Below are 25,605 nucleotides of genomic sequence, written 5' to 3'. Positions count from 1 at the left end.
TTTTCTTTTTTTTTTTTTTAAGATGCTTACCTTACCATCATTTTGGAAATATTCATTAGTGTATTACTTCATCGTTTTTTCTTATTTTTAAGATTATTTCCAAATTTTTATTTTTTTTAGTTGGGTTTAACAATAAAAAAAACGGCTTTTTGTAGGGATTCAGAAAACCGGAAAAATCAGTTATCCGGAATAGCGATTGTCCCGATCGTTCCGGATAATCGGTTCTCTACTGTATAAATAAAAAACTGTACTTTTATACATAAAACATAAATAACTTCGATAATATTACTCACTTCGTTCAATGTAAAAAAAATCGTTAAAATACAAGATAATATTTAAGTCTATCCTATTTTTATCACCTTAGCCTTTCAGAAATGCAACATGAAATACATTCTTAATATCAATTCCATATTATGAGCTAGAAATCATAATTCTTTTCATACTGTGGTGCTTCCACTAACGTGGAAGTGAAATTTTCAAAATTTTTATTTGCAGCTGAATGAAGACTTTTAAAATGCAAAAAATTAAACGGATATCAATTCAACGTCTTTCCAAGCCTCTTATTCAAGCTCGTAAAATATATTAAATGGATTATTTTAAAAGCAGGTTGGTCTTTGAAAGCATTGGGCTTATTTCTTAAGTCTTAAAAGTGTTTAGCTGACATACGGAAAAACACACTAAAAAAATAAAGCGTTCGTAAACGCGAAAGATGTTAAGGGTCTATGTTGGGCAGGCTCTCAAACGAAGAGATTCTAATAAATAAAATTGTCTCTACTTCTAAATTTAATATTTTTACTTCTTAAATCGCAATTACCATCTTTTAATTCATGTAATTTTGAAGCTGTATACAAACCAGGCAAGCCTAAATGTTTTTAATTTTATCTGTTTTTGAGAGATTAATTGGCTGTTGCGAAAGTTTCCAAAAGCTATCCAAATTGTTCAGTCGTAGCAAAATACTTAATATAAAAGATGTTTCTTGCTTTTTGAAATTTATCATCAGATGTTCTAGATCACCACAATAGTTTAGGAAGTCTTTACATATAAAAAGAAATCTGATAAGTACGCCAAGAAATTTATGTAAATTTAGGTAGTTACAAATTTAGAAACACTTCCACGTACTTTGATTAACAAATTACTACACTCATTTTTGACCGACCTTTTGGAACACTGTGTTCCTCATTTTCAGCATTCTGCACGTTAAATCAACTCGAGAAAACTACAGAATTTAAAAACGTTATAGTAAGTTTATTTGCACCCTTCACTTTAACGTTAAAATAAATGTTACAACTTTCATGATTACAAAGCCAAACATAAATATTTACATTATTAATACAGGGTGCGAAACCAAATTTTTCAACAAAAAATAAGCACTTTTAAAGCACTCAAAAAATATTTTTAAGCCCTTTAAAAATATCATAATTATTAGGATAGGTGCACTAACAATTTTTTTTCTTTCATATTGTTGAAAGTTTTTTATATTTATGTTAACAAAATGCAAAAAAATTTTGAAAGTTGCATGATCATGATAAAATAACTAGTTTCTGACAAGGAATTCTTTCCTTGGTTACATTGGCCACCATAAAAACAATTTATGCACAATTTTAAATATATTCAATATTGAGAGGATCATTCTATTTTTTAAATTATTTTACACAATTATGTAAAAAGAATAATTATTCAAAATTAGAACTAATTTAGCTATTAAAAAGGTTATCAAGTGTGTTTTTTTAGATTTAAATAAAAGTTATTTCACTGTTTTACCAGCAAATAGGAGAAAAAATAAGTAATGAAATAATGATAAAAAGAAAGGTCATGTACCTTTTCTTTTCCATCTCTGAAGCGAGTCAGGTCATCCAGTCATAGATTGAGCTCTAATTCTCCGGATAAATCACCAGCGGAATGTCTATCAGCAGTCAGTTGGCTCCCAACCAAGCTGCAGGTCTTCTTTTCCGGCAAAATATGATAGCCTGATCGATTGATATGGAACCACAGATATTGGACAATTCTGAATATTTGCCTTCGTAGGTGTGACACATGACATACAACTGCTTGACATTTTCTGGCCTCCATTGTTCCGGCTTCAGCAGCATTATTGTGAGTTCAGTTATAATCATTTTTGCAAAACACATCAGGTGAGTAAATGGTGGAAAACAGCTTCATTTGACAACTTTTAGACACCATGCGGTGATTACGCAAACATTGATTACGATCTTTCGCAAAACTTTAACTTCTTGAGATGAAACTAACAGATGGGTCGTTAGAATCTTTCTCATAATGGATATTTCAGCTACCGACAAACGAATTTCCCCATCATCATTCGGTAGGATTTGCATCAACTTTAACATCGTTTTTGTTGGTATAAGTTGGAGAAAGGTATATCGAAACTAGGCCTCTTAAATGCACGCTTTTCGTGTCTGTAGACCTTTCTGGAGCTATTGATCGAGATAGTGGAGAGCTGCCAGCTTCCTATGGCGTTAAAACAAGCTTAGAAGAAAGTCTAGAATAATCTAAAAGGTGGCGCAAGTCTGTCACTTAGGCTATCATATCTAAAATCGAAAAAAAATGCTTTATAAGAAAAATAAAGTCGTTGCAAAAACTAGTTAAATAAAATAGTTATTAAATACAAAGAACAACGATATTTACTGTATATATTTAACATAAAAAGCCTCAACCAATCTTTTTTTGTTTTCCTTTTCTGTAAATCTCTTTCTTATTTTTCTATTGAAAACAAAACTCTCTTTCTCAGACTTTAAAATTCACATGCTGTCTTTTAATCTATTTTTAGTTCAAGTATGCATTAATTAACCTTGACATTTTTCCCTTTGCTAACTTGTGAGAAAGCTAAATTTCCCTAGACCAATTACAATGATTTCCTTTATTCCCTTTAATGAAGCATTTTACTGATTTACTTCAGAAGATTCTCCCTAATTTTTATTGAGGAGCACGACGATTTTGTGATAATTAAATTTTGAATACAAATCTCAGTCATTTCTTTTACCCAAATAATCACAGTGATATAAACAAAATGTAAGAATTATTTCTTGTAAAAAAATTTTTTTCTTTCACACCATTAGCTTATGCTTAAATAACTGGGTGAAAAGTAATTAAAAGAAAGCATTCAAGTGTGAGAAAACGCAAAGCAAGAATATCGCTCAAATAAAAGTGTATTTCACTCAAGTTGAGTTAAAAAAGTTTCACTCAAGTAAAAGAAGGTTTTTGAGTAGGGGAAATCACCCTTTCATTTTAAGAGACCACGTGGTGTCAAAAATCCTAAAATTTTAACATAATACTATTACAACTCACAAAAATAGATTCCGTTTCATTTTTGTTGTAGCTTAGAAATTTCTTTAAAAATATTTAAGCTATGTAAAACTTCTTATAATTTACTTAATAAAAATATCTTAAAATTGAAGTATATTTTTCACTAAATGTTGAGACTTATTTTGCACGACAATGATTTGGTTCCAAAATTAATAATTTTAAACCCTAAAAACTATCCCAAGTAAATTGAAGACCATGCATTTACTTTTGCTTACTAACATATTCATTTTAAGTTTAATTTTATAAAGAGTAGAGATTTTCATTGTTAAAATTTATATGGAAAAGTTTTATTATGTGAAGCAATGTAAAACATCCTATGGGTTTTAGTTATTTCGATTGATCTGTACTTTATTTTAATAAAGGAATATTTTTTAAAATTAGTTTTTAATTCTTTAATTTTAAATGAATTCTAGTAGTTAAAAGTATTTAATTTTGAGCAAACATAATTCTAAGATATTTGTTAAAAATAATTCAGTGCTGTTGGCATTAATTTTATATAACAATTACTACGATTAATGTCAGCATGCCTGTCTAAATACTTGGGCAAAGGTCAATCTGCCTTTCATTGGTCAATCTACTGTGCAAGGGACCCTTCGCGCAAACCGCTACTATAAACTAATCACGGTAAGAACTCTAAAAAGAATAACAGTTTAAAACTAGTATTCTATTAATTTTTTTATTTTAATATTCTAGAATTTCTTCCAAGAACTGTAAAATTCTCGGTCTTCTATAATAGGCATGAAATAAATAATTTATCCTTTAATTTAAATAAGCAACTTTTGGGGTCAGTTTGTTAATCGGAGAATACAAAAGTCAAAATTTTTGATGGCGTTTCATTGATGCACCCACATAATCTTGACGGTAACCATCAATAAGTCCATCATGAACCATTATAATTTTTGGTAACCTACATAATTAACCATCTAACATGCAAAATGATTGCCGCTTTCATACGCAACGGACAGACAGTACGCCGAGATGGATTGTGGTTGAATGAATTTGAAAAACATGCTTTTACATAAGTTGCGAAAATCGACATGGTAAAGAAGAAAAAATCGCATTTTCGAAAAGGGAAAATTAAGAACTTTTTAAAAACACCCTATAAAAAAGGCAGCTATAAAGGATTTTAAAATACTACAGTAAAAAAAAGCACATTTAAGCACTTTTTAAAAACGCTACGCACCATGTTAATATATTTGATAACCGTTGTTGAACAGCCGACCCAATTTTCGGGTCTACGACTACTAATGTTGAATTCCGAACCCTTATAATTTTGAACCAATCCAGAAGACAAGGAAACTCTTGGATCAGTAACCCCCAGAGGTTTGATTTGTTATGGGAACATTAAGGATATTGTGAATCTACAGATGCATCAGTCACCATTTACTACATGGGAAGTCATCAGCAGGCGGAAATCGAATCTACGACCTCTTAAACATTGGCTCAATTCCTTTCCAACCAGGCTATCCCGGCCCTCATGTAATATATTGCCGTTGGTAGAACTACTTTGTGCAAAATAAATCCGAATAATGAAACAATTTTCACTTTTTTACAGCCTTTTAAGAAGACACTGGGAAAGGAATGGGTTTATACGGGCTTTTAAGAAGACGCTGGGGAAGGAATGGGTTAATACGTTCGACAAAATTAGAGATAAATTGATTAAAATGAAAAGTTGAGATTCTGTTAACTGATCTTATGAAAATAATTTAAACATTTATTTTCTGAATTTAATACTAAGAGGTTACAGTTCTGATCATAAATATCTATATAAATTAATAAATTACGGAGCTTAAGACTGTTTCATTTATTTTAAATAAATGCTGATAATGAAACAATTGTGTTTTTTATCATTTATCGTTTCGGGAGGAAAAAGAAAGTTTCCTAAGATTGTAATGTTGGGAGCTAACTGTTTTATGAACTAAAACTAATTAGACATTCTAATTATATATATTTGGATTAGCTGCAATTGCGCAAATTCGTTTAGAAATTAATATATAAATTAATTCATTATCTGGATTTAATTGATATTTTAATGGGGATTTCGGTGCTGTTCCCGTAATGGTTAGTTTTCTATATTTCTTTATATTTTAATATGCATTAATGAGTCTTTTCTTTTTACGCTTAATTTTTATTTATATGAATAGTAAGATGACGGATTTTTTTATATCACATGATCCGTCACGTGGGTTAACAGGGGGACCTGCAGATAGACTTAATCAAGGGTCTACTGTGATTACTAAGCTATACCTGATCAATTGTTTTGTTATATCAAACACTTTGAAAATTTAAAAAATATAATAACAAAATCATTAAATTTTCCGTGCCTTTTCATTTCAATTTTTGATTGCTTTTTTCTTACTTAGTTTATCCATTATGGTACCTCGATGCTGAGTCAGTTTTAGGTTTAACTACTGACTGCAGAAGACTCCAGTTTGTTAGCAGGCAGTGTACCACCCGATGAAGTGCTGTTTTTGCAACATACATATCTTTAGAAAAATTTTTTGCAACATACATATCTTTAGAAAAGATTTGTTTCTAACTTTCTAAATTGTTGAATTAAGACAAATTTGGTTTTAGCTTCTTTTAGCGCTTTTCCATTTTGAATTATTATTATTTTAAATGATATTTTCTTAATTCGCCTTTTTTTTTCATCTTGCTTAAATTTTTAATTCTTTGGTTGGGTGTTAACTCGATTCTATCTGGAGTTAACTTTTGATGACGTTGTCGGTTGTTGACGAACCTGACAACTTCATTACTGATGACTCTTCGTTTTAGTTTTCATCATTTCTTGTGTGTGTGGACGTGTTGTTCGTGAAGCTAAGGTTTAAAGCGTATAAAAAATTTTGAAATATTCACCAATCAGCGATGAATGAAGTGAGTTTTTAACTATTATCACCACGTTATAGCAATAGGTAACAGGGTGCATAGCCAGATTTTTCAACAAAAAATAGGCACCTTTTAATTACTTTCTTATCACTCAAATAATATTTTTAATCACTTTCGGGGAAAAAAATCATAATTAGGATCCGAGCAGTAATAAAAATTATATATTTTTTCTATCGCTTAAATTTCTTAATCTATGAACATAAATTCAATAAAATTTAAAAATATTTTCTAAAACTTTACATAATCGTGATAAAATAACTAGTTTCTGATAAATATTGCGGAGAAAATTGCGAAAATCATGCATTTTTTGTAATTTAGAGCCATGAAGTAAGCGAAGATAGCTCCTTCGAGATACTAATATTTTATTAAACATATTTAAATTTATATACAAGTTGGTTTGATTTACAAGAAGCATCATCACAGCAGGTGATGAGAGAAATACTGACAGGCTGTCATGTGCGTGCTGGTATTTATACAATTCTAAGAATATGACGTCAGAACTCTTATTTCAGTTCACTTCAAAAATAAGTAAAAACACAATTGATTAAAGACAAACAGATAACAATATGAAATAAACTTGATTTTACGATGAGCGGCGAACCTATCACCACAGCCACAAACGACTCGGAAAAGAAAAAATCTCTTTTAAACAGATAGAAAATTAAGCACTTTTTACAAACACCGAATAAAATTAGCACTTTTAAGGGCTTTTAAAAGACCTAAATCAAAAATAAGCACCTGTAAGGACTTATAAAATCGTTACGCACCCTGGGTAAGTAATACGCATTCATAAACAGGAATCACGAAGAAAAATTGTATAATAAAAGTTAATTTCTTTTCATTTATTAATATTATTCAGTGTTGTCTAGTGCGTCATTCAGAATACTTCTGAGTACTGTTTGTGGCGAGTATTTTTTTACCCATTTGTTGACCCATTAAAAAATTTCCCCACTTCTAAACGCTAAACAGTTTTCTGGCAAAAACAAGTACAGCTTATTTCTGACCTGGATTCCCAGAAATTAAGTTTTGCGTTCAAAAATAAGTCCCTTGCATTAGATAATTAGCCTATATTTTCCCACCAAAATGTTTTGCTTCCTATCCCACCTATAAAAAGGTATTTTGAAAAAACAATCTTAAACTGACTTTTGAACTTGAAAACAAATAATTTTAATTTCGCATTCAAACATTCGCCCATAGTAGCAATACTTTATGCTAGAAAAAAGTTTAGTTTGCTAAATCACGAAAAAAGTATAGCTGAGGCAAATTTTAGTTAGTTTTTGACAAAAAAAAAATAATTAAAAAGTTGAATTTTGCTTCCAAATTTAAGCTCGATTTTGGTCCTCAACCTCCTGTCCATGGATCAAATAGTACAGCTCTCGATATGGAACATTAAATTGCTTCCATTTTTTTACTGTGTATTTCTCTCGGGTTTGTGCGACTTTCTGTGGACGTAAGGTTGACTGGGTGGTGAGATAAAACTAATCTGTATTAAACTCAAAACTCAGATCAGTCACCTGTGCCACACCCATACCGCAAATGTAATTGTATTTGTTTTGAAGGATGTTTAAAAACAATTAAATTAAAATTATTAAATCAAAACCATCTAAAGCAGTGTTTCCCAACGTGGGGCTCACGCCCCACTAGGGGGCAATTTGATTGTTAAGGGGGGCAATTCGAAAATGAACTCAACACAAGTTTAACCCTTTTGCTCCGGGCCATTTAAATGCAATGCTAGATTTCAGTGCCAAAATTGAAAGAAAAAAGGAAATTTTTAAATAATTGCGCAAATAAATATTATGTGACTTGAAATGAAATATCTGTTAACAGTCGATTGTGAAGCATTTGTAAGTTATTTAGCCGATATATTTGAAAAACTAAATATATTAAATAAGCAAATTTAAGGAACAAATAAAGCTCTTGTTGATGCAAAAGTGAAGATATTTGGTTTCATTACCCTTATTGAGTTGTGCCAGAAATATATTAACAACAAAAACTTTAAACAGTTTCATTTCTCCAAAAATGTGAAGTAAATGATAACGCTTTACTTGTTATTGTCGATAATCTGAAAATTCTATCGGCTGATTTACAAGAAAGATTTTCTGATTTAAAACAAATTGATTTTCCAACGCGGATGATGCAGTCAATGTTAGTGGATTTGTCTGATATATCAAATATGCAGTATCAAGAAGAACCTGGACCCGACTTAGCCTAATTGGGGCAGGGGCAAAAACTTCTTTGGGGCCCCCATCTGCTTCATCCTTCAGTAGTGAAGAACCGAACTATATGGAGGTATTGAAATTTTCACCTCATTATACAGATATATAGCAAGAAAATTAAAATTTTAAAAAAGCTATTAAGTCCCCCCCCCCAGACGAAATATCGCTCTGTCCATTTCATTGATTTTCTGACAATTCTATGTTCATCATGCCGAATGCAGTTTTCTAATTGTTAACTTTGTCATCTAGCTGCAAAAAATTCATATCTTTGCTGACATTAGGGCGAAATTGTACAAAATTTTTGCAATTACGATGGCTCAATTAAGCCAATCAGAATCCTGTATTTTGGTAAACATATCCCATTTTGCGATAGGTAAAAATACAGTCTTTTGATTGGCCAAATTTGTCCACCGTAATTGCGAAATTTACCCAAAATCCACACTAGAAAGCCATGGATTTACGAAAAATAGATTTTTTGTGACCATACGATAGATTAATGAAGAAGCTAACATAAAACTGACGGATTTACACTGTGCTGTTATTTTGTTTAAAAAAAGTTCATTAAAGAAGGAAACCTAAAATAAACTTTCTATTCGATTTGGGGCTCCCTCTTATGTGGGGCCCTGGGCAACTGCCCAGTATGCACATGCCTTTGTTAGGCTCTGAGAAGAACTCGCAGAAATGCAAAATGATGAGTCAGTTAAAACTTTATTTAATATAAAAGGAGTGATGGCATGGCTTTGTGAGTAAACAGAAATCATATAACCAAATTCAACCAAATGTACAAGAAAACTATTGTTACAGTTTCCATCTTCATATTTAGCTGAATGTGGATTTTGTGCTGTAAATGATTTACTGGTAAAAAAAGAAATCGTCTGGATGTAATACAACTGGGAGAATTGAGACTGAAGGAACCAAATTGGAACCTAACATAAAATCTTTGTGCAGCAAGCAGAAAGCGCAAGAATCTCACTAAATTAAAATATTAAATTATTGCAGAAAAATCTTTATTAAAAGTGCTACAGAAAACACTAGTGCTACAGAAAACACTAGGGCCTAACATTTCTTTTATAAATATAGATTTCATTGTAAAATTCGAAATTCCGATTAAAAAATTGATTAGATTTATTAAAAAATAGGCAAAAGTTAGTTTGGTCCACACTTTTTTCGGTAGGGTGTCTATCACAATAACTATCTATAATGGACGTTTGGAGGCAGAATTCAAATGTTTAGTTTTTGGTTTTAGTTTTTAAAATTGTTATTTTTGAACTGTAACTATTTTTTACAAATATCTGAAGCTTGGGAAAAAAATCAAAACTTGTGGTTCCCAGGTCAATAAAAAACTGCGTTAGCCACAATTTTCTTTTTCGTTGACGAGAAATTAGGGTAGGTTACTTCTTATAGTATGTTAACGTTTCGAGTACGATAACGTTCGTTCAAATTTTATTTCTTTATCAAATATTAGCTGTCGTTACATACTTCTTTTGGTGGGTTGCCTGGAGTATCAAAATTTCTTTCCGCAAGAAAGTAACATTTTGTGGTCACATTCAATATTGTGGTTTTTAAGTCAAAGAATAATTAAAACTTGTTTTTGACCATTTTTTAAAGGCATGTTTTGTAAATCATAAAATAAGCAAAACCAATTTTCGTCTTAGCTATGTTACCGTGCATGACTTAAATCAATAGAATTTCTATTTTACCGGTAAATGTCAACAATCACATAGTCGCTTTGGTGAATGTCCGAAATATTTGTTATATCTGATTTGATATTAATTTATTCATTGATATTATTATATTTATTCGATGTTTTAATATATGCTGAGGTTAGATTGAGAGAAACATCAGTATTAGGAGTACCGGTTAAATGCATACCGAGCATTGGCACTTAACTAGACCTAGTATACATTTTGGACATTGTGAATGTCAACATTCACCGTTGGAAGTCAACAACAACCAATTTCAGTCATTCATAGTAACAACCACACTTGATCAAGTGATCCTAACGAATGCATAAGAACGAACATTTTGATTTAAGGAAAGATTCTGGCTGCTTACTACAAAGGGCTAATGTTTAAAGGCAAAATTCGAATTTAAGGTTGCAAGAACAAAAATTATTTATAGCTTGTTTTTGCCATGCCATACTCTTCAACAATCTTTTTAATTTGCATTAGAATGTACTAATAATTCCCTACAATATGCTTGCGTTTGGAGGTAAAGTTCAAACAGATGTTTTTTTTTTTTTTTTTTTTTTTTTTTTTTTTTTTTTTTTTTAAAAAACAGAATTATGCTAAAACTTGTTTATAAGAAAATTTCAAACTTCCGGTTTGCAAGACAAAGATTCGTATTAACTTGTCTGAGCAATATTTTTTTGACGGCTCGGTTAAACGAAAAGCTTAAGTGGGATAAAAATGAACTTGTTTCTAGGTCAAATTAAACTTAAAGTTTATCAATCCGAAACATTTTCTTTTGACAAATGTAAAACAAATAGTTTATAAGGATTATTTTGTCCCATAAAGGACTTATATTTGATGGCTCATATTGTGGTTACTTTTGTCAAGAAAGCTCTAAAACTTGTATATTAATATAACTTATAATATGCATTGTATTATTATCATTATTTTTGTGGTGAGATTAACGAAAGTATTTATTGAAGTACTGATTTTCTAAATAATGATAACATAAAGATATTAAATTCAAATTTTCAGTTATTTGTCCAGAAATCAGCTAAATTTTGTTTTGAAAATTTTTGACATTTTGACCATTTTTTAAAGGCATGTTTTGTAAATCATAAAATAAGCAAAACCAATTTTCGTCTTAGCTATGTTACCGTGCATGACTTAAATCAATAGAATTTCTATTTTACCGGTAAATGTCAACAATCACATAGTCGCTTTGGTGAATGTCCGAAATATTTGTTATATCTGATTTGATATTAATTTATTCATTGATATTATTATATTTATTCGATGTTTTAATATATGCTGAGGTTAGATTGAGAGAAACATCAGTATTAGGAGTACCGGTTAAATGCATACCGAGCATTGGCACTTAACTAGACCTAGTATACATTTTGGACATTGTGAATGTCAACATTCACCGTTGGAAGTCAACAACAACCAATTTCAGTCATTCATAGTAACAACCACACTTGATCAAGTGATCCTAACGAATGCATAAGAACGAACATTTTGATTTAAGGAAAGATTCTGGCTGCTTACTACAAAGGGCTAATGTTTAAAGGCAAAATTCGAATTTAAGGTTGCAAGAACAAAAATTATTTATAGCTTGTTTTTGCCATGCCATACTCTTCAACAATCTTTTTAATTTGCATTAGAATGTACTAATAATTCCCTACAATATGCTTGCGTTTGGAGGTAAAGTTCAAACAGATGTTTTTTTTTTTTTTTTTTTTTTTTTTTTTTTTTTTTTTTTTTTTTTAAAAAAACAGAATTATGCTAAAACTTGTTTATAAGAAAATTTCAAACTTCCGGTTTGCAAGACAAAGATTCGTATTAACTTGTCTGAGCAATATTTTTTTGACGGCTCGGTTAAACGAAAAGCTTAAGTGGGATAAAAATGAACTTGTTTCTAGGTCAAATTAAACTTAAAGTTTATCAATCCGAAACATTTTCTTTTGACAAATGTAAAACAAATAGTTTATAAGGATTATTTTGTCCCATAAAGGACTTATATTTGATGGCTCATATTGTGGTTACTTTTGTCAAGAAAGCTCTAAAACTTGTATATTAATATAACTTATAATATGCATTGTATTATTATCATTATTTTTGTGGTGAGATTAACGAAAGTATTTATTGAAGTACTGATTTTCTAAATAATGATAACATAAAGATATTAAATTCAAATTTTCAGTTATTTGTCCAGAAATCAGCTAAATTTTGTTTTGAAAATTTTTGACATTTTGACCATTTTTTAAAGGCATGTTTTGTAAATCATAAAATAAGCAAAACCAATTTTCGTCTTAGCTATGTTACCGTGCATGACTTAAATCAATAGAATTTCTATTTTACCGGTAAATGTCAACAATCACATAGTCGCTTTGGTGAATGTCCGAAATATTTGTTATATCTGATTTGATATTAATTTATTCATTGATATTATTATATTTATTCGATGTTTTAATATATGCTGAGGTTAGATTGAGAGAAACATCAGTATTAGGAGTACCGGTTAAATGCATACCGAGCATTGGCACTTAACTAGACCTAGTATACATTTTGGACATTGTGAATGTCAACATTCACCGTTGGAAGTCAACAACAACCAATTTCAGTCATTCATAGTAACAACCACACTTGATCAAGTGATCCTAACGAATGCATAAGAACGAACATTTTGATTTAAGGAAAGATTCTGGCTGCTTACTACAAAGGGCTAATGTTTAAAGGCAAAATTCGAATTTAAGGTTGCAAGAACAAAAATTATTTATAGCTTGTTTTTGCCATGCCATACTCTTCAACAATCTTTTTAATTTGCATTAGAATGTACTAATAATTCCCTACAATATGCTTGCGTTTGGAGGTAAAGTTCAAACAGATGTTTTTTTTTTTTTTTTTTTTTTTTTTTTTTTTTTTTTTTTTAAAAAAACAGAATTATGCTAAAACTTGTTTATAAGAAAATTTCAAACTTCCGGTTTGCAAGACAAAGATTCGTATTAACTTGTCTGAGCAATATTTTTTTGACGGCTCGGTTAAACGAAAAGCTTAAGTGGGATAAAAATGAACTTGTTTCTAGGTCAAATTAAACTTAAAGTTTATCAATCCGAAACATTTTCTTTTGACAAATGTAAAACAAATAGTTTATAAGGATTATTTTGTCCCATAAAGGACTTATATTTGATGGCTCATATTGTGGTTACTTTTGTCAAGAAAGCTCTAAAACTTGTATATTAATATAACTTATAATATGCATTGTATTATTATCATTATTTTTGTGGTGAGATTAACGAAAGTATTTATTGAAGTACTGATTTTCTAAATAATGATAACATAAAGATATTAAATTCAAATTTTCAGTTATTTGTCCAGAAATCAGCTAAATTTTGTTTTGAAAATTTTTTTAGCAGTAGGGTAAATGAAAATTTCTTGGGGGCTAACAATTTCTTACAACATTTGCTGTAAATTAAAACGTATTTTATAAATTATCAAGAAAATGTTTATGTTTGTTATGAAAATTGTTATGTTTCCTAGCAATCAGTAGACACTTTTCATGAATTTAATGAGAGGTGTATTCGAAATATTGATTCGAATATTTTTAGCAAATATTTATTATTAAATCACTCGAGAAGCGTCATAAAATCAACGCGGTTTTCTCAGTATTTTTTTTAATATCTGCTAATTTCTCTTTAAGTTAATGAAAAATAAAAAAAAAGATTATGTTTATTAAAATTTAAGTTTATTGGAGTAGAAGTTAAAGGCAAAATGTTTGTCTGTTGAAATTGGCAGTTTCGAGAAGAAAATGTTTTAGAAGAAATGTTGACAGCTTGCATAAAAAATACCTCTTTTGCAATTACAATAAATACTAAAAGGTAAAAGTAAAAGTTGAAATATTTTGTTTTGGGGTCATAACGCGTGGAAATCTTAATTTATAGAACGAGAAAATAAAATTCTTACCAGAACCATGTTGCAACACATTATGCTGCTTAATTAACGTCATAACTCTGCCCTATCTTGCAAATGAAAGCCACATCTTGTCCTGCATACACTGCAAAGAAAAAAATAAGCATAAGCAATGTTTTAATAAGCATTTTAAATCACAAAACTATCACAACTCACAAAATTTTTTCTCTACAAAATAGATGTGTGCATGGTGCTGAACATCATCGGAACAGACAAAAAAGTGAGTAACGTAAAAGAAATGACTAAAGATTTTAATTATGTTTTAATTAGACTTCAAAGATTTTTAAAATACGATCTGACCCATAAAAACAAGTAATGTAAAAAAGTTTAATCGTGCAATACAACAAAGATAAATTTTATTTTAGTTACTTTTTTATTAAATAATTAGAGTTTTTTTCTCCCATATAAAACTAAAATTTATTAATTACATTTAATTAATTAATATTTGAAAAAACTGAATTAACATCAAGTGTCATCCACTACAAAAAATGTCTTTGAACTTGAATGGATGATTAAAAAGTATTTTACTAGTGATTGGAAATTTGAACAAGATATATAAATATATATATAGGGAGAGTGGGGTCAATTGTAACAGGGTACGATTGTAACAGAGCTAAAATTTCGAGTGTCGGGTCCTAGATTTAGTACCTAGGTGGCGCACAAGGTGTATTTAATAAATCTACATGTACATCCCTGCTGGCAACCATTTTTATGTACTTTTGAAAGAGTTACATCACAAAAGATATTTTCAAGCTACGTAAGTACTTTTTTTGGTATTAGATTATTATATTGTAACAAAGTAATTTTGCTTAAACAAATAAAAATTATTAACCAAATATGTAAGTGGACACCTTAATTAACATTTCAATAAAACAGAATTAGTTTTGTTAATTAACTAGCAATGTTTTTAACAAATGAAGCTGAAATGGCGTCTTGGGGACGATTGTAACAATAAGTAAAGGGACGATTGTAACAGCTGAAAATAAATAATCATATGATTATACAAACCATTACTTAACTCTTTAAGAACCACCAATTGTTTCCTATATCATTCATATTATGTTGCATGTGCATTATTTTATTTGTCACCTTTCACAGCATAAGTTAAAATTTTTAACCCCTTAAAGTTAAAAGTTTAACCCTTCTGGTCTCTGCTCATTATTATTTTTACTCCTGAAATATCACTACCATTTTGATCAATAAAAAAATACATCACAACTATGATAATATGCATAATTAACTAGGCTTCAGTTGAATTTATGAACTGTTACAATTGACCCCGCAAGTGGGGACAATTGTAACAAGTGCACGACTGTGAATAATTGTTAATAACTAATATAATAACATTTAAAATAGGGTATTTTTTTTTCTAGTAGAGGATAGTCTACTTTACTCGTCTGTCAATTAATACTAATAATATATTGGATTTTTTGTTAGTTAAAAATAGTTAAGTAAAAAATGTTGCAATTGACCCCACTCTCCCCAACTAATAGTAGGAATTGGAGAAAAAAAAGCGCTTGGTATCAGATAACTATAAAAGTATAAATTTGGTGACGAGGACCACGTAATGTTCTTTATTGAATTTATCTGACACAGTGAATATAAATAAATTAAATATTTAAATGTGCGCAATAAACTGTTCAAATAGAGCTATAAATTAGAAATTATCCCTGATGTTATTTTTAAAATATGTGAATAAACTGAATTGCTTATAGCAAACTTTAAAACAATAACTAATGCTTAATCCATCAGAAAATTCCATTTCGATTATTTAATGAATGAATTAATATTTGAAAAAACTCTAACCCACTACAAGTTTAAAGAAAATGTATTTGAACTTAAGTGGATGAATCTATATTATATAAAACGCTAATACGTACGTATGTATCAATAAAACCGATGATATTTCTTTTCTCGCGCTGGCAACAGTTTTCATTTTTAATTGATTGGATTCGGCACGCAAGAGCACGTAGTGAGCAACCAGATAACAATAACCAGAGTGAGCATTATCAGGTTGTTCAATTCAGATTCATGCACTAAAAACATGACAATATTTAATTTAAACTCAATTAGGAATTAATTAATTAATTGAAGTGAGAATGCTTTAAAAGACCGCTGTTGAATTGATATTTTTCTACTGGGAGCTACCTAAACGTCTAAAAAACGTTTAAGTGTTTGTATTGAATGCATTGAATTTTTTTTATATTTCGCGTTTATTTATGCATTGAATTTTCACGCTTTAAAATGCAGAATATTAGTGAAGCAATATTTGATAATTTATTTTGCTAATATGTTTCTTATTTAGCTAATGTTTTGATTTTTTCACCATGTACAATCTAAATAGCTAATATACTTTTTTAAAAGCAAATAAGGACATTGGTAGAAATCTTCTACATAAGTACAATACTATGTCTTTGGTGATAAAATACTATGTTTTTGATGATAATATATTATGTCTTTGTGCTAGAACATTGTGTTCATTGGCGAGCGAGCGCAGCGAGCCATGGTTCACGGCGTGAACCACATAGGATTGCGTAGCAATTCTCGGGGGTTGGTGAGCGTTAGCGAGCAGGGGGCGGAGCCTCCTAGTAAAAAGTATTTCATTAACGATTGAAAATTTGAACAATATATAGGGAGAATGTGAACTATTAGTAGGAATTGAATGAAGTAAAAATAATCAAACATAAGTATTGCTTAATGGTTCTTCTTTCTCTAGCGATTTCTTATTCAATATAGGCATGGGTTCCCAGCAGATCACCGAAGTCAAGCATCACTGGCTGCGATCAGTCTGAGGGTGGGTGACCACTTGGATCAGTCTGCGTAGGGACCGAGGGTGTGCGGTATTGGTCCTCGTTAAACTGTGCTACCGTAAAGTGCTCGACTTCGCGTGCAGGTCGTCGAGCTACCGAAGCGGGGGTGCCATCCCCTCTGCAGAGGATCAAAATTGTGATGGCATGTCTTCGGATCATCCTCCGGGATATTTCCCAGACCGTCGCCAATAGCCCATTGTGCGGCTCTAGGGCGACGTAAATTAACAACAATAAATTAACAACAACAATAAATTAACAACAACAATATAGGCATGTAAAGGCAAGCTTACGCATAGGTTTGTATGGAATTTCCTTTTTAATAAAATTTCCAGTTGTCGATATGTGTAACATGTTCTCTTGTTTTTTAGACTAAAAATTTGGTAAAACTTGATATTTTATGCGCTAAATAGTTTAAATGTATATTTTTTTCTAAAAGTTGACAGGGAAAAAAAGTTTATCTGGATCACGATTTTCAACGATGAGCTAACGTATCGTAGAATAATTTCAAATACTTATTAAAATCAAAATTCTTATCAAAATTAATTTATCAGAAGTTGGATACAGGATAATTAGGCCGTAACTTTTTTGGCGTGTGAGGTAAGAAATTTTGAGTGGCTAACGATTCCCTACAAACAGTTAATGTTTGGAAGAAAATTAAAACACGTGGTTGTGTGGTAAAAAATGCGTTTTTTTAGTTTTTTTTTCGAACCATATCTTAAGAAAATTTTTGTTGTCCTAACATGAGTAGGTTAAATAATAACACCGGCACGCAGCCCTGTACTTGATACTTTCGGATTCTATCAGTTAAGAGCTACAGCAGAAAATTTTATTTCGAAGGGGAAAATTATAGGGAAGTTGAATTTAAGCTTCATTCCTTCTAGCTCAAAAATCGTTTAAAGCTTGTTTTAGACAGAAATTTTTGTCACGTGAGCTAAAGATTTCCTACATTTCGCCTATTTTTGTAGGTCACAATTCAGCTAACGCGTGTTTTGAATGTAACGCTCTCTTCTGTGCTTTGCACTTTTCCAGTGCGCATGCGTCAATTCTGTTGAAATGCGCTCGTGAAAAATATCAAACTTACGTAAGGGAAAAATCCATTAGTTAAAAACACTAACGTAGAGGAATATCATTTTAACTTTGACCACAAATTCAAAACAAATATTTACAATGGATGTATAGTTTGTCTAAGGTAAGAACTCCCCCCGCTGTAATGTATGAGGCTGTCTGCTGCTAATGGAAACAAGAATAGCTCATTTCAGGGAGGATAGCTTCTCTTCCCTTTAGAGATAACACATTAGACCGAGAAAAAAAAAGATTCACTTTCTCTCGCCGATTTGAGCCATAACTTGTCCTAAGCAATGACCTCACACACCTACTTGACATAGTTATGCCTCGTTACCATAGTCACCGCCACAAGTCCAGACGAATGGCTAGGGGAGTTCTTACTTTAGACAAACTATAGACTATTTCTTGAAAGCTGCAGCATACGACTCAAGATGCTTTGCTCAACGTAAAACGTCCGATCTTTGAGTAAAAAAATTTGGTAGATTATAGATTTTGATGAATTCAGCGATGAATAATGACGCTTATTACTAATATTTAAAAAATATTATAAAAATTCTATTGCTTATTGAACTTATTTAAACCAAATTACATAGTTAAGATAAATATAATTTTGAAATAGCGAAAATATACCTAGTTTCTTGTGGCCTTAATGAAATTAGACAACCATAATTTTTTGCCATAAACAAAAACCAATAAAATTATATTTTCATTGAATGAACCAATGGTTGCGAGGATACAGGATTCATTTCTAAATTTCATCAATGTATTTCTTAACATACGCATTCTAGGTTCACGCTTTCAGTTCGAAGGCAGGCTTAAACAGATAACATTTAACAGCTATAAACAGCGTGCTTGCAGCTTTGTCAAGCCAACAAAACTTAAATCTTGCCAACTTAAAGATAGGTATCATATAAAATAAATACGAGCATGCGCAGTTGCTTCAATTTTATTTACAGGAGCGAACGAAAGCTAACTTAAAAGTGCGAAATCTCCCTATAAGGGGACCTCAAAATTTTGAAGAAACTATAATAAAAGTGCTTATTTTTTTATTAAGAAAGTTGCATAAAATAGTGTATGTATAGAGGGCAAAAAATAAACTATCCACCCGAACAACGAATCGGATCTTCACATTCTAGGATTATCTTAATAATTCGATGGAGTGATATCAAATATGCTAACTAATGCTGACGATATTTTAAGCTTCGAAATCGGAAACAAAAATGTACTTTCTCTTAATAATCATACCTTTTTTCGGATTTAAATTCCTCACCCTCAAAATAAAAACAGTAACCGCATTATGGCCGCAATTGCTTGGTCAGAAAAGCGGTTGATGGTATGAGCCTCTTAATGCTAATTTTACAATTTTTTTCAATGAAAGTCGAACTTTTTAATAAAATACGGATTTAGATTTATGACACTCAAGAAGCAGGGGGTAGTCGCAATCTGGGAAATAGGGTCCTCATAGTTTGATCAGGACAGCAATCCGAAGTTTGGACTCCTAAATATTAATTTTAGCATATTTCCCCATATTTCGGGAACTTTTTAAGCGAAATGAGAAAATTTTTCACAAAATTATAAAATTCGGTTACATAAAGATAGTTTCATGCAAAAAATTAACTTTTATTAAACATTTATTATTTTTTATTATCCTAGTTGAAAGAATTTTGAATTATAAGGCATACAATTTTTCACACCATGTAATGTGATTTTACATGGCAAATTTTCCATGTTACAGTGAAATCGGTCAATTACAAAATTGCAGTGATTTCAATTTACGAAATCAAATTAGCGAATCAAATTACAGTGATTCGATACAAAAGTACAGTAAAATCGGTCGAATAGTACCTGAGAAATCGAATTTTTATATACCGTAAACCGGGGCGAGTCTACCCAATTTTTCAGTTTGTCAACTTTCAAGTGGTCAAACTTTTGTATATATTAAAGAAAAAAAGCTTTTAATAGGTGTTTCGGAATCGCTATTTATCCCTCTTTAAAGCTGTGAAATCGATTTTAGCAAATATTAACAGTTACGCTGTTACTGTATATTTTTATAGAACTGCTGACAAATCTCTCGTATGGGGCGAGTCTACCCATTCTACTAAAATGAATGTTAAAATTGTAAATAATCAAATTTTACTATTAAATTGTTATTTTAGTTACTATATAGGATATTAATGAAGTAAAATTCATAACTTTATTATATATTCCATTTTTTTATTCATAAAATAACACAAATTGAGTATTTGATCGATTATCACATTTTGATCACAGTTTTGTTTTTATAATCATTAACATTATGAAATAACATTTTTTTCTGATTATTGTTGATAAAAATAAATTAAAATTAATATAAATTTACAATTAAATAATTAATAAATAATAATAATTAAAGATTATTAACAAAATCGAAATTCAAACATTGGGAATCATGAAAAATCCTTTTCCCATTCTTTTGGGAGGTAATAATATTTTATAAATAATAATTTATTTAACTTGCATTAAATAAAAAAAGTTAATTTTGTAATATAAAAATTGAAAAAATAGGTAAAATAAACATATTTTATATTTACATTTATATTTAACCTATAAATTTTCTTATTAATGATAAATTCATCAATGCAGAATTAAAATAATATGCTCAAATTCATTTAAAATTACTTAATTTTAATATAAACAAAGTTCTAAATTATATTATTATGCTTTATTAAAACTAAATACGAATGGGTCGACTCGCCCCGCGAATTCTGGCTTTTTGTTTACAACAGCAAAATTACATTCTTTTTGTTTTTTTTCAAATAAAAGTAATGTAATCTTAGTCTTAGATAAGCTTATCACTTAACCAAAGTGAAAATAGTAATAATAATAATATACTTACGGAGCACCAACTAAAAGTTTGCAGATTTTCAATACAAATCTCTCAATAGACGTTTGAACAGGTCGGTTAAAAAGACACCAAATAAATAAACACGAATCAAACTACTACAGCGCCATCTTCCTTAAAGTCTGAACTAAGTCCTCCGTCGGTAAAAAATTTTTTATTTGCAATTTAAAATAGTGAAATTTAAATAAAACTAAAATGGGTAGACTCGCCCGGTTTACGGTACGACTTTTTTTAAATAAGATTTCTCAGGAACTTTTTGACCAATTTCGCACAAATTTTGTATTTTGCAATGTAAAATTATTTTTTTTTAAAATACGAAATTGTATATCCTACAGTTCAAAAATTTTAGACTATTTTTAAATAAAACAATAAAAAATAACAAATAATAATATTTTTGCATAGAATTATCTTTGGATAAACGAAATTTATAATTGCAGGCAAAAATGTTTCATTTCACTTTAAAAAAATCTGGCGATATGTTGAAATACGCAAAAAGCAAAACTAGCATGAAGGGGTCAAAACTTTGAACTGTTTTCCTGACCAAAGTATGGGGACCAAATTTCACAGATTGCGCCTTCCTCCTATATCTTGGGTGCCAGAATCCGTCGAGAAAGACCGTACGTTTTTGTGTCTAATTTCGTAACTTAAAATATCGTCTACGCTAATTAATTTGCCCCACGTTTTCCCAATGGTTTCCCTAATGGTACGTATTAAGATTGAGTCTCAGAACGTAAAGATTAGATCATTAGGGGTGACTAGTTTCTTTTTTTTTTCGCACTGCAAAATATATAATTCATTTTTTTTTGGATTAAATTTTAACTTTAAAATCTATATAATTGCATAAAAAAAACTGTAGCGTGAAATTTGTGATCATATTTAAAATTAAAAGCAAGATTTGAAATCGTTGACATAATAGATTAAAAATTAAACTGTACTTACAGCTGAAGATTCAATTATCAAAAAATCATCTTTTTTAGCTTCATCATTTCATAGCAGGCAATTTAAAAGAAAATGGATTCATCTCAGTCCGGCAGATTCCAAACATCAAACATCTCACTTCGTCAGGTTGTTCTCGATTTGTCGGTTTATTGAGCAGAAATTAGTCCTACAAAGCTTAGTATAAACTAGAGACAGGATTAATAACAAACAATTTAAAGTTCCAAAAAAAACATAGAAAAATTAAAATTGGAAAAAGTAAACGTTAACGACATTAAAAGCAATTGAAACACAGTACAAGAATAACGACTGAAAATAATCACTTAAGTTACACAGAGTGGAGAAAAAAAACTATAACATACATGGGGTGAAAAACTATTTTACATCGGATAAGAACCTGAAAAAAGCAGAACTTTAAAAGAAAAATTCTAGAAAAATCTATCAGATACATTAGAAATAAAAATTTTGGGGAGAAAATAAAAAATTTAAATACATATAAAAATCTGCAAACATAAAAAAAAAACTAAAAAGAATTTGAAACTATAAAAAATTGGAATAAAACAGAAAAAGAGGAAGAATTAACGAGAAATTATGTACAAAAAAATAAAACGGTTGAAAAAATGATTTAAAAAAAAGTTAAACCTGTGAAAATTTAAAATCACACGTAAGCAAGGACGGGTAATGCGAAACACGTTGTTGGGTCTATAAAAACATATGAATTTGATCAGATGCACACACACAAATATTTTACCAATCAAAATCAACTAGAGTACACAATGGAAAAAATCTAAGAAACATTGGAAAAAATGTGATACACCATTTGGAAAAACAAAACACTCATTCAAGAAGCTAAAAAAACTTAGAAGGAAGAAAAACATTGAAAAAAAACAATAAAAAACATGGGCAAAAATCAAATACACATTGAAAAAATAAAAACTTTCATCTGAAATGAAAAGAGAATACATATTGGAATTGAATAAGTAATAGTAAATAGTAAATTAATAACCAGTAAAAAAGAAAACTAGACTAATCAAAAAAGGAAAATATGAAACATGAAAACAATTAAATACAAATTTTTAAAATAAATTTCTTAAAAAAAAAACTGAAAAGCGGAAAATATGGAACACCGAAAGCAAAGTGATTCACGTATATAAACAGAGATGGAAGCTACGAAAAATCAAATATGGCGATAAAACATCGGTGAGTTCAAGCAGTTTTGTTTCAATGAAAGTATTACCCATCGAAAAACACACTGAAAAAGCTACAGAAAAAAGTTTAAAAAAATGCAAAACAAACTTTAAGCACACACTGAAAAAAATAAAGCACACACACACATTGGAAGAAACAAATTGGAACAATTGGAATACAAACAGGGGAAGAAAAAGTAGTAGCACGAATGGACGAAAAAATTTGGATAACATACACTGGATGAAAATATTTCAAGCACAAACACTGGATAAAAAGTTTGAAACTCAAACACTGGGTGAAAAAAATTGAAACGAATACAAGAGGTGAAAAAATTTGGAACACAACCACAGGATTGAAAAAAAAAATGTTACGTAAAATATTGTAAAAAGTTTGAAACATGAATTGGAAATTAAAAATTAAACCAAACATTGAAAGCAGAAAAAATTTAAACACACATTGAAAGAAAAATAAAATGAAATACACATTGAAAGAAAATAAAATTGCAACTTACAATTCTAAATTAGAAATTAAAAGTTTTAAAAAAATATTGGAAAATAAAATTTTGAACACACACCGGAAATAAATCAGAACACAAACTAGGAATGCAAACAGATATATTGAAAAAAATAACAGAATCTATATTAAAAAAAATCGAATGAAAAGCTGGAACTCAATGAATAACACAGGAAAAATAATTAAAAAACAGGGAATCCTAGAAAAAATTTAAAAAAAACAATTGGGCAATTCGAAAACAAAATTGAAGAAAATGAAAAAATTAAATACAAAAAATTTAAAATATGGAAAAAAGGAATACGTAAAAACCGTACATAAAGAACTGCTTAAACAAGGCGATAAAACAAATTGCAAATTGGATCGAATGCATTTGAAAAAAAATTTTAGCAATCGGAAAATATTAAAAAAATTCAAAACACACATATGGCACACACTTTGGAAAAACACATGCATACACAACTAATTGGAACTAATTAATTCGAAGCAACTAATTGGAGCCCCACACTGGATAAAAAGAAATCGAAACATTTAAAACTCAAACACTGGAAGTAAAAAAAAATTGGATCAGAGATATTGTATGGAAAATTTGGAACACAAATTCTGGAAGATTTGGATCACAAAAACTGGATGGAAAAATTTGGAGCGCAAGCACAGGATCAAAATATTTTGAACACAAACTCTAGATGAAAAAGTTGAGAACTAGATGAAAAGTTGACACTGGATAAATAAAGAAGTTGTTTCACAAATACTGAGTGAGAAAAGTTGAACCATGGCATGGAAAATAAAAAAGGGACCAAACATTGAAATCAAAAAAATTGAAACATTAATCGAAAGAAAAAAAATGAAACACACATTGTAAGAAAAAAATTGAAATGCACTTCGAAAAAGAAATTAAAAACACAAGTTGGAAAATAAAATTTGTAACATATACTGAAAATAAAAACAGAACACAGACGGAAAGTAGAAAAAAAAGAACTTACCCAGGAAATAAAAATCTTATATCTTAGAAATAAAAAAAATTCAATCTTTATTATGAAAAGGCAAATGAATAAACCAGAAAAACAATTATAAACGGTAAATGGTAGAAAATATTTAAAAAAAAAATGAAAAACTAGAAAGATCAAAAGCTTAAATAAGAAAAATGAAAAAAATTTGATGCAAAAAATTGAAAATATTGAGAAAAACTGAACACGTAACAAATGCATAAAGAGGGAGTCGTTCAAAAAACAAAGCGACGAAACAAAGGGGGAATTTGATTGAATGAACTGGATCAAAAGGTTCGAATTCGAAAAACCAATTGGAAAAAGCTGCAGAAAACATTGAAAAAATGCAAAACACACTTAAAGACATATTGAAAGAAACTAATTGCAAAACAAACACTGAACGAAAAAATATGGAACAGAAACACTGGGTGAAAAAAATCGGAATGCAAGCAAGGGGTGAAAAAACTAACACAGACATTTGGTAAAAAAAAATTGGAAAAACACAAAGGGAAAAAAATTGTTACAAAAACACTGAAAAAGTTTGAACACACATTGAACATAAAAATTGAACAAAGCATTAAAAGCAGAAAAAAAAACTTGGACCACAAACACTGGATGAAAAAATTTGAGCCACAAACACTGGAAGAAAAAATTTGGACCACAAACACTGGAAGAAAAAATTTGGACCACAAACACTGAAGACAAAAATTTGGACCACAAACACTGAAGACAAAAGTTTGGACCACAAACACTGAAGACAAAAATTTGGACCACAAACACTGAAGACAAAAATTTGGACCACAAACACGGAAGAAAATAATTTGGACCACAAACACTAATTTAAAAATTTGGAACACAAACTCTGGACAAAAAAAATTTCGAAAACAAACACTGGATGAAAAAGCTACACTAACACAGGGTAAAAAAAATTTTAACACTTACACAGGATGAAAAAATTTGGAACACAAACACAGAATGACAAATTTAAAAATATAAACACTGGATGAAAAAAATTGGAACACAGGCATTGAAAGAGAAAGTTTGGAACACAAATAGGAAAGAAAAACTAAGAGAAAAAATACTAAATAACTCGAAAACCTGATTAAAACCTGAAAAAAAATTAGAATAATGTGGAAGAAGCGGAAAACGCTTTATGATGAAACAATA

The 25,605-nt window shown here is 29.8% G+C and overlaps 1 protein-coding gene across 1 annotated transcript in view; it reads right to left on the bottom strand.

Moving 5' to 3' along the window:
- Positions 1-25,312, bottom strand: part of LOC122268424 (disco-interacting protein 2 homolog C-like) — a 120,646-nt gene extending 95,334 nt beyond the window's left edge. The window contains exons 1-3 of the mRNA XM_087154802.1: positions 21,758-25,312; positions 14,057-14,147; positions 1,819-2,546 (exon numbers count right to left, since the gene is read on the bottom strand). The gene's annotated coding sequence lies outside the window, so the exon portion shown is untranslated. The remainder of the gene's footprint in view (positions 1-1,818; positions 2,547-14,056; positions 14,148-21,757) is intronic.
- Positions 25,313-25,605: the final 293 nt, after the last annotated feature.

Source organism: Parasteatoda tepidariorum, chromosome 11 (genome assembly GCF_982258835.1).
Source record: "Parasteatoda tepidariorum strain Cologne lab strain chromosome 11, Ptep-v5.0, whole genome shotgun sequence".
Classification (NCBI taxonomy): Eukaryota; Metazoa; Arthropoda; class Arachnida; order Araneae; family Theridiidae; genus Parasteatoda; species Parasteatoda tepidariorum.
Note: the sequence above shows the minus strand (reverse complement) of the source record. Positions and strands in the feature narration are given on the sequence as shown.